Here is a 9,307-nt window from a genome sequence, read left to right as displayed (position 1 = left end):
GGGTCAAACAAGAAGTAAACATAAAATAAGAAAATATTCTGGACTGAACGTAAATACAAGTACAACCTATGGACTTTTTTCGAATGCCCCTGAAATCTGTGGGAAATTAATATCATTAAATGCCTACATTAGAAAAGATGAAAGAGCTCAAATTAATAATACCAGTATCTACCTCAAGAAACAGAGGAAGAAGAGGGAATGTAATCCAAATTAAGTAGAAGGAAATAAATATAAAGATGGGAACAGAAATCTATGAAAGAGAAGACAGAAAAACAATAGATAAAATGAAAATCAGAAAATAAAGCCAAAGCTGCTTTTTGAGGTCAATGAAATTGATAAGCCCTTAACCAGGCTGGTTAAGAAAGGAGAATTACAAATTATCAATATCGGGAATGAGAGAGGTGTCATCACCACATATGATACAGATAATGAGAGACAATAAAGAATAGGCAAGGACTTGAATGGATATTTCTTTGAAGATTCCATACAAATGGCCAAGAAGCATGTGAAAAATGCATATCACTGATTATTAGAGAGGTGCAAATCAAAACCATAATTAGATTTCACCTCACACCCATTAGAACAGCTACTATCAAAAAAATAAAATAAAAATAACAGGCATTGGTCAAGATGTGGAGAGACTGAAACGCTTGTGCATTTTTGATGTAAAATGGTGCAGTTGCTATGAAAACCAGTATGGTAGTTTCTCAAAACATTAGAAACAAAATTACCATATGATCCAGCAATTCCACTGGATATATCCAATACAATGAAAGCAGGGTCTCAAAAAGGTATTTGTGTGCCCATGTTCATAGCACCATTATTCACCATAGTCAAGAATGGAAGCAACGCAAACGTCTATCAGTGAATCAATGGATAAACAAAATACGGTATATGCATCAAATGGATATTAAAGGAAGAAAATTCTGACACATGCTACAACATGGATGAACCTTGAAGATAGCACGCTGAGTGAAACAAACCAGTCAGGAAAGACAAATATTGTATAATGCCAGTTATAGGAAGTATCTGGAGTAGTCAGATTCATAAAGACAGAAAGTAGAATGTTAGCCTCCGTGGGCTGTGAAGACGGATAGAGAATTATTTTTTAACTAGTAGAGTTTCAGTTTTACAAGATAAAAAGAGGTCTTGGAAGTAGTTGTACATCAATGTGGATGTATTTAAAAATGGTTAAAATATACTTTAAGATGGTTAAGATGGTAAATTTTATGTTATGTGAATTTTACAATTAATTTGTTTAAAGATAATAAGGGAATATTATGAACAACTTTGTGCCAGCAAATTTGACAACACAATGAGATGGATAAGTCTCTCGACAGACAGGAACTACTAAGCTCAGTCAAGAAGGAGATGACCTGAACAAGACCTGTTACTGGATGGAATGTGTTGACTGTAAGTTGTCCACGTTCTTGGCATGTTGAACAAAGAATTGAACAAAACGTACAAACAAAGCAACAAAAGAATGAAGCAATGAAAGATAAACAAAGTAAGAAAATAACAGAGTAACAAAAGCACAGATTTATTGAAGCAAAAGTTCATTCCACAGAGTGGGAACAGGTTCAAGCAAGAGCCTCAAGAACCCCCTGGATTACAATGTTCTTTAGGGTTTTTATTAAGATAAAAGAATTTGGTAACATCCCTAAGTGCCCTTTAGTGGCGTCCAGTTGGTTACACCCTAGGAAGGATTGGCCCGTGACCCATCAGAGGCTGAAGTGAATGAATACTTGGCGCCCAGTCAATCACAGGCTGAAGTGGAATCCTCTGTCTTGTTATCACAGGAGGCAGAATGTGGCCTGGATGTTGCCCAGTCTTGTCTGGAGCTGGCTGCACCTGCTGTTCTCCTTCTCCTTAACCCTTGGTTCCCTTATTCCCTATTATCCTGCCTCTTACCTATTAAAGCGAGTGAATTTGTAGCTGATCACCTCCCTTCAATGATTATATCAGAGACAGATGGCTTCACTAGTAAATTCTACTAACATTAATAAAACAAATTATTCTATTTATATAGAAACTCAACTAGAAAACTGAAGAGGCTTCTCATTCTGTGAACTGACATTAACCTGACTTAAAAACAAAACAAAACAAAACAAACAAACAAACAAAAAACAAACAGTTAATGACATTATAAGAAGAGAAAACTACAGACTTCGGGAACATGGAAGAACAAAAATCCTAAGCTAAATCTTGCCAATTAAATTCAACATTTAAAAATACATCATGATCAAGTGAGCAAGTGAGGTTTACCCCAGGAATACAAGGTGAGTTTCATACACCAAAATAAATGTGACAAACTAAAAGTGGAAAGTACCTTGATCATCTGAGTAAAAGTAGAAAAAGCCCTTCACAAAACCCAGTATCCATTTTCTCATAACAGCTTTCAGCAAACTAGGAATAGAAGGCTTCTTCCTCACCCTGATAATAAGTGTTTGTAAACAAAAATATGCAACAGGCAATATCACAGTTACGGTGAAAGACGAAACGCTTTCCCATTGAAATCGGTAGTAAGATATGGATGTCTGGCACTGCTAATTGAAATATAAAATTGTGTAACCATTTTGGAAAACAATTTTTCTCTTTTTTAGAAAGTTAAACCTTTACCTGTCGTTTGATCTAGTTGTTCTGCTCCTAGACACTTACTCAAGATAAATGAAAGTATACGTGCAATATAAATCCTTGTAAACAAACATTCATGGGTACTTAATTTGTGATAGCCAAAAAGTGGAAACATCCCAAATATCTGTCAATAGGTAAACGGATAAACAAGCTGAGTAAAACCATACTGTGGAACACTACTCAGACATGAAAAGGAAGGAACAACTGATACATGCAACAACTTTGACAGATGTCAAAATAATTATGCTGAGTGAATGAAGCAAGGAAAAAAAAAAAAGAGTACGTAGTGCATTATTCCATTTTTATAAATTCTACAGAAAATAAACTAATCTATAGTGACAGGCAGAAAGCAGATCAGTGATTCCCCAGGCTTGGGACAGTGGCTGAAGGATGCCATGGGCAATTCGTAGAGGTCAGATTTTTCAGTTAAAAATCCACCTTAGGTGGAGAAATGCAAAATAGAATTATAAAGGGAGGTTTTTTCATTAATGTGCAAAACCCAACTTATTCTTGAAAATGTCTTGGAAGCCATGGTGCCAATTTACATCCTCCTGTTTGGGAACTGAGACAGTTTCTGATAAGGAAATACAGAGCAGTGGAGCTGAACAGCAGGTGCTTATTAGTTATATCCTTGGCCAGAAAAGTGGCTTGAGCTTCAAACGTACGACTCTAAAATGAACAAGCAATTCGAAGCGTGTGACAGAATGGTGGAGTGTGAATTAGTATTTACTTCCCAGAACTAAATTCAGGATCTGGCAGCCCCTACAGAGTGCTCTGGGAAAGAGAACAATAATATTTTCTTGTGCACTTTAAAAGCAATAGACAGTTCTAAAATTGTCAAAGTTAGTGGGGAGGTAAACCTAGCTAGGGCCAATGTTCTCTCTTCAACTGTGAAAAACTGTGATTTGAGAGATCAAAGGGGGTAAAATAGAAAGTGCACCCCCAGGGTTGCAGAGGGTATAGAATATATCATTATTGTAGCTATTTGCACCACAATAAAATATGAATGCAAATTCCTTAGACACAGTAAATAATGGATCACATATGCAACACTGGAATCAGACTAGCATCTGTAGTTGCTCTAAATATGATAAAATGTCAAAGCACATTAATGATCACATTTAGGATCTCAGTTGCTGCCCAGCTGGGACGATGAGAGCATTCGCCATGGAGGAGTATCATCTTCAGCTCTGCAACAAAGATGCTTTGCCTTTCTCAGAATGTCTGGTCATGTACTGAAACTTCTGGAGACAGGAGACTGAGATAAATTGACCGTGTTATCCATGATTCGTTTCGATAAAACAGTGCCAGGATCTCGAAGAAACCTCCAAGTTATTAGATAAACTGATGCATCCATCATCGGAAAGATTAGCTAAGCTTTGATAATAATGGCTGGACTTGTGTTCGCAGTTTTCTTCTATACAACCAAAAATAATTCTTGAGGCAAGAGTTGCTTTAATGCTTTCATGTGAGAAATATGATTGTTTCTGTGTGGTTGGAAAGGGAGCAGCCTCTGCGTTCTCTGTTTCTGCATCCGTGTTTCACTCTGACCTGATCAGTCACTTCTCTCCTGGTGATAGATTCCATGGGGATGAACAGATAGCCCCAAGCTCAATCCCTTGGACAAGACTACATTTGTGGCTAGGTACATCTTCTTTCATGGACAAAAGAACTTAAGAGAAAAATAGAATTTCCTTACATACACACACACGTACATACACGCAACACACACACACAAACACACATGCATGCATGCACATATACAGGTTAGAAATGTTAAGAAACATGAAAACACCCTTCTTATTCTCTTTTATGCCAGGTGGCTTTGGATTGCTGTTCCATAGGAGGCAATATAATACACCATAATCAATCATCACAACACCTGAAATATTAACACTGGAATTGCTTTTATTTACCTCTGAAAAATAGATTCCCCTCTCACAGAAGCAAGAACAGTCCAGGGACTCAGCACTGACCTGCAAGTCCCATGACTGATTGTTTATGGGCTCTTGGCAAAGCAGGAACCCTCCCGTATCAACAGGCCCAGGACCCTGACCTTCATCCATTTTCTCAGCCTGCTGGTGCTGATTCAGTAGAAACCTATTATGTGCCAGGCAGGCGCTAGGATGCAATTTGAGCATGACTGATGAGGGTGGTCCCTCCTTGTATAGAATCACATTCTTGCAGGGAGAGAGATAGCAAATAAATAAACATATAAACACCACAGTAATGTAAATATAGACGGGCAGTGCACATTGTGCAGAGACTTTCTAAAGGGTGAGGCTATGTGGAGTGATTCAGCAACCGTCATCCACTGGGTAGTCAGGAGGTGCCAGCGGAGCTTAGATGTGAATGTTGTGATGGTGTCAATGTACAAGCCGCAGGTGGATGGAGGAATATTTCTCGTGGGGAACAGGCACACAGCAATCCCCTCCCTTGAGTTTGGGTGGATCTGTGACTTGACTTCAGCCAAGAGAATGTGGTCAAGGTGACAGGATGCCAATTCATGATTATATTTTATTATAGAAGAAGCCATCATCTTAGCATCATCTTAGCAGGCTGAAGCAAGAGACTTTCATGCTGGCCTTGCAGAAGCAAGTCACTATTTTTGAAGACCTAGAGAGGACCACATCCAAGAAGCTGTGGGGCTTTTAGATGCTCAGGGCAGCTCCAGGAAAACCACTATCAGTGAAGCAGGGACCTCTGTTCTGCAACCGCAAAGACTGAGTTCTGCCAATAACCATGCAAGCTTGGAAAAGGATCGATGTGAGACCCAGATACAGGCCTTGCCAAGGGATGGGCAGAAAGCAGTGTGTGATGCTTGGTTCAACACTCACCGTGAAAGTATAAAACACTGAATCTCAAGCTGGACAGACAGAGGGAATTCCTTCGGAGAAAGGTGTTGGAGAAATATGACTTTTTCCCTATGCACGCCTTCAACCTCCAGATGCTGGGTTCTCACCCACACCCAGAATCCTGTAGAAAACACAGAGGTGAAGTCCTGAACGAGCTCCTGGCCTTGGAGGAGAGAGAAGGCTGCACATAATACTGATAACTTAAGGTAGAAATGCAAAAGTACCATACAACAGTAACATGTTAGGGAGGCTAAAGGATGGGGGTTGCCTTGCAGGAAGGGAGACCCCACAGGCTTGGCAAAGGAGATGCTCACCTGAAATGCATTTGCAAGGCAGGCAGAGTGGGCTCAGAAAACAAGAGCAGAGCACTTCTGAAACTGGGATTGCGGAGAGAAAAGTCACCAGGATGGAAGAATAAGCATAGTTCAGCAGCGAGGTTCTGTGGTGGTTAATTTCATGTGTCAACTTTATTGGGTTGTGAGAGGCCCAGATATTTGGCCAAACATTATTCTAGGTGTGTCTGTGAGGGTGTTTCCGGAGAAGATTGGCATTTGAATCTGTAAACAGAGTAAAGCAAATGTGGACGGGCCTCACCCAATCCATTAAGGGCATGAATAGAGCCAAAAGGCAGAGGAAGGGAGAATTCAACATCTCTACCTGACTCTGTGAGTTGGTTATCTGTCTTCTCCTGTCCTGGGACTCTCAGGCTGGGCCTCACACCATCAGCACTCCTCGACCTCTGTCCTTTGGATTAGGATTGGAATCATGCTACTTGCCTTCATGGGTCTTAGCTTGCAGAAAACATATTGTGAGATTTCTGGCCCCTGTTGATTGTATGCACCAGTTTTTATAATCTCTCTCTCTCTCTCTCTCTCTCTCTCTCTCCATAAATCGATAGATAGGTAGACAGATAGACACACACATACACTATTTGTTCTGTTCTGCTTCTCTGGTGATCCATGGCTAACACAGGGCTCATAGATGGGATGGCAGGAGTGGAGGCTGAATGACAGATGGAGACAAGAGCTCAAGGCATTGACCTCCAGGCTGAGTTAACTTGTGATCAGGGCAGTGACCTCCAAATCACAGCAAGAAAGTGAGGCATAGCAAGGACCGTCCCCAGATGACGGCTCTGCTTCATTGAGAAGGATGGGTTTGGAATAGTGACGGGAAAGATGTGTAAAGGGAAGAGGGTTGGGGCCCACTCCTGTGCTCTGCACCCTGAACCCTGGTGGCTACAGGTATCCGGGTGGTGATCCACAGCAGCAGGGAGAAACAAAGAGAATCAAAACTCCAAAGAGAAGCCACAACTGTAGACACAGATTCATGAGTCATCTCCACCAGACAGATAACTGGAACCATCCATTATTTAATGCATACCTCAACAGAGATATGATGTAAGCATCATTACTGTGGGAAGTACTGATAACAGTTTCCAGGCCCTTTTTGAGAAAAGCAGGAAAAGGAGCGTTCTGGAGCTCGAGAGCAGTGTGTGCACTGATGTGATGTGGCAACTTGGCTCAGCTCACCGTTTTGTTCTGGGGCAGCTTAGAGTTGAATTCAGGAGATAGGATATCTTGATAATGATCGCTTGCTAATGGCAACATTTATGCTAAGAGTTTCGTCTTCAATTCTAATGACTTACATTTTTTAAAAAAAATATCCAAAGTTTCAGGGCTGCAACAACTCCATCTTCATGATAAATGGTATGAGACTGTGACATCCTAAGTCACAGCCCTGTTCCCTGCGACAAGTGTTGTCACTGATTACCCTTTCTCAGTAATTATGAGTAGACAGTGTCAGGTGTTAATTAGGCTGCCTTTAGAGGTGAAGCTAGAACATTTGTTCTACTTATCAAAATGGGGTTGTTGTTTGTGTTTGGCACTGCAGACCATGACCATCTGAGCAAAGAAACCCACTGAGGTTGACTTGAAACTGTTTAACAGCATATGTGTTTTTAAAGCCAGCCTACAAGAATGATTCGTTGCTCATTGAGGACAAGTGTATGTGCACTTACTGGTCTGGGTCTGTTATTTCCTCATACTCCTCAGGTGATGTGGAAAGCAGAGTAAACCCAGTGGTGAAAACCAATGATGCTATTAGGCAGAAAGTTTAGGATAACGTCACACTGCAGGAAAGCACACTGCCCTCTATAACATGAGAAATCCTGATCAGCCAATCATGTGTCAATCGCAGAGTCGAATGCTATAGATATGTACCTGGTGTACTGGTCTACACAATCATAAAATTACATTTTCTACCCAACATTTCTGTTGTTACCATTAAATGTATTTAGTGTGAGAAACTTTTTCAGATATATTACAATAGGAAAGAAGATATTGAATGCTCCAGTGACTTTTAGAAACTAATTTTTAGTGCTTCTTCTATCAAGAACTGTTGCACTTTTGTTTTCCTGAGGTCTTGGCTCGAGTCAAAGGTTCAGACTTTTTAAGACCACCAAGCATCCTGCTTTTAGACGTTCCCACCAGCAGCCTTATCTAATGGGGAAAAGCTCTCAGCACTGAAACAGTTTTGCCACTCTTATAAGAGGGTTCTAGTGATAAATTCCTGCCCTGGAAGCCTGGACAGGTTGCCAAGAGCAGAGAGGACCCACACCAGTATGTCCCGGAGAAGGATATACCTTGCCTATGACACCTGTGTGGCGGCAGTTGGTATCTTGGCAAGGAGAAAAGTGTGAAAGTGAAGAGAAAGCAGGGCTGTGAGGCAAGCTGGAAACATAGCTTTGTGCGGCCTCATGCCTTCAGCAGGACTCCTGCTTTTCTCTCCTCCCTCTGTGATGTCACAGCAGTTGGTGTCTATCTGTCAGTTTTACAGGTTGATGGGGTTGGGTTTTAAGATGATGTAACATCCCCCTAGAAAGCTGCCCAGGGACCAGGGTTTCTGTTGTGTTCCACGTTTCCCTTCTACTCCTCTGCTCTGCAAGATTGCTTTATATGAGAACAACGTGGGTGCCAATGTGTAGCCATGATGTATTGGTGTGAGCCTTCACTTCTGAGGCAACCTGCTATTAGCTATGGTATTACCAAGAGTAATTCTTTCCAGTGTAATTTTATGGATCTTGCTGCATAAGACTAAGCCACTGGGGACGCAGACGCAGTTTAGCAATAGGCTCTGCCTGTGGCAATAGCCCAGAGGACCAGTGGCCAATTCTGTCATTTCAAATATCTTTCCAATCATTAATCTTGAGTGGTGAAATCAACTATAATTATGGAAATGATACTGGTGATGTATCTATGAACTTGACAAGCTTTTATTTTAGTGGAAAATCTTAATGCTTTGCTCATGCTCCTATGCATATGCTTTGTCCAACATAGAGTAGTGCCTGGAAAATGTAAGTTTCAAACATGCTCGGTACTGCTCATGGCTCAGAGGCATACATTGGGAAGACGTCGTGGTTATGATCTTTCCTATTGTAATATGTCGCAAAAGAGTTTCTGGGAAGAGTCATATTTTTAGCATGCTATAGATGTCTTGAGGCCTCTACAGAAAGTGTTTTGCATCCCTTTCTGTTCCCTAATACTCATGTCTCTATTGGGCAATGAGGGAAGTCAGGCACAGTGCTAACAGCTGCACTTTTCCAGATTCATTAATAGGTAAGTAAGAAACTCAGATTCCAGCAATTCCAGAGTCTCAGAGACCATAAAGAGACTATGTGTCCCCATTTACAGTGGGGATGAAAGAATGTTCCAAAGCCCACACCCTCTGAGACTGTTGGTTTCTCACACAGTTTTCCTTGTCCCTCCCATTACTCTCCATAGAGCAGGGTTTCTCAAGCTTGGCATTACAGACATTCTGAA

General features: G+C 41.0%; 1 long non-coding RNA gene across 1 annotated transcript; it reads right to left on the bottom strand.

Moving 5' to 3' along the window:
- Positions 1 to 5,841: 5,841 nt before the first annotated feature.
- Positions 5,842 to 7,572, bottom strand: LOC139363649 (uncharacterized). Its single transcript, XR_011624366.1, has 3 exons — positions 7,507 to 7,572; positions 6,147 to 6,280; positions 5,842 to 6,046 (listed from the first exon to the last, which is right to left on the bottom strand). It is a non-coding gene; the product is annotated as an uncharacterized lncRNA (long non-coding RNA).
- Between the last annotated feature and the right edge of the window lie 1,735 nt (positions 7,573 to 9,307).

The sequence above is a fragment of the Macaca nemestrina genome, chromosome 6 (assembly GCF_043159975.1).
Source record: "Macaca nemestrina isolate mMacNem1 chromosome 6, mMacNem.hap1, whole genome shotgun sequence".
NCBI classification, from domain to species: Eukaryota; Metazoa; Chordata; class Mammalia; order Primates; family Cercopithecidae; genus Macaca; species Macaca nemestrina.
This window is presented reverse-complemented; position numbering and strand designations above follow the sequence as displayed.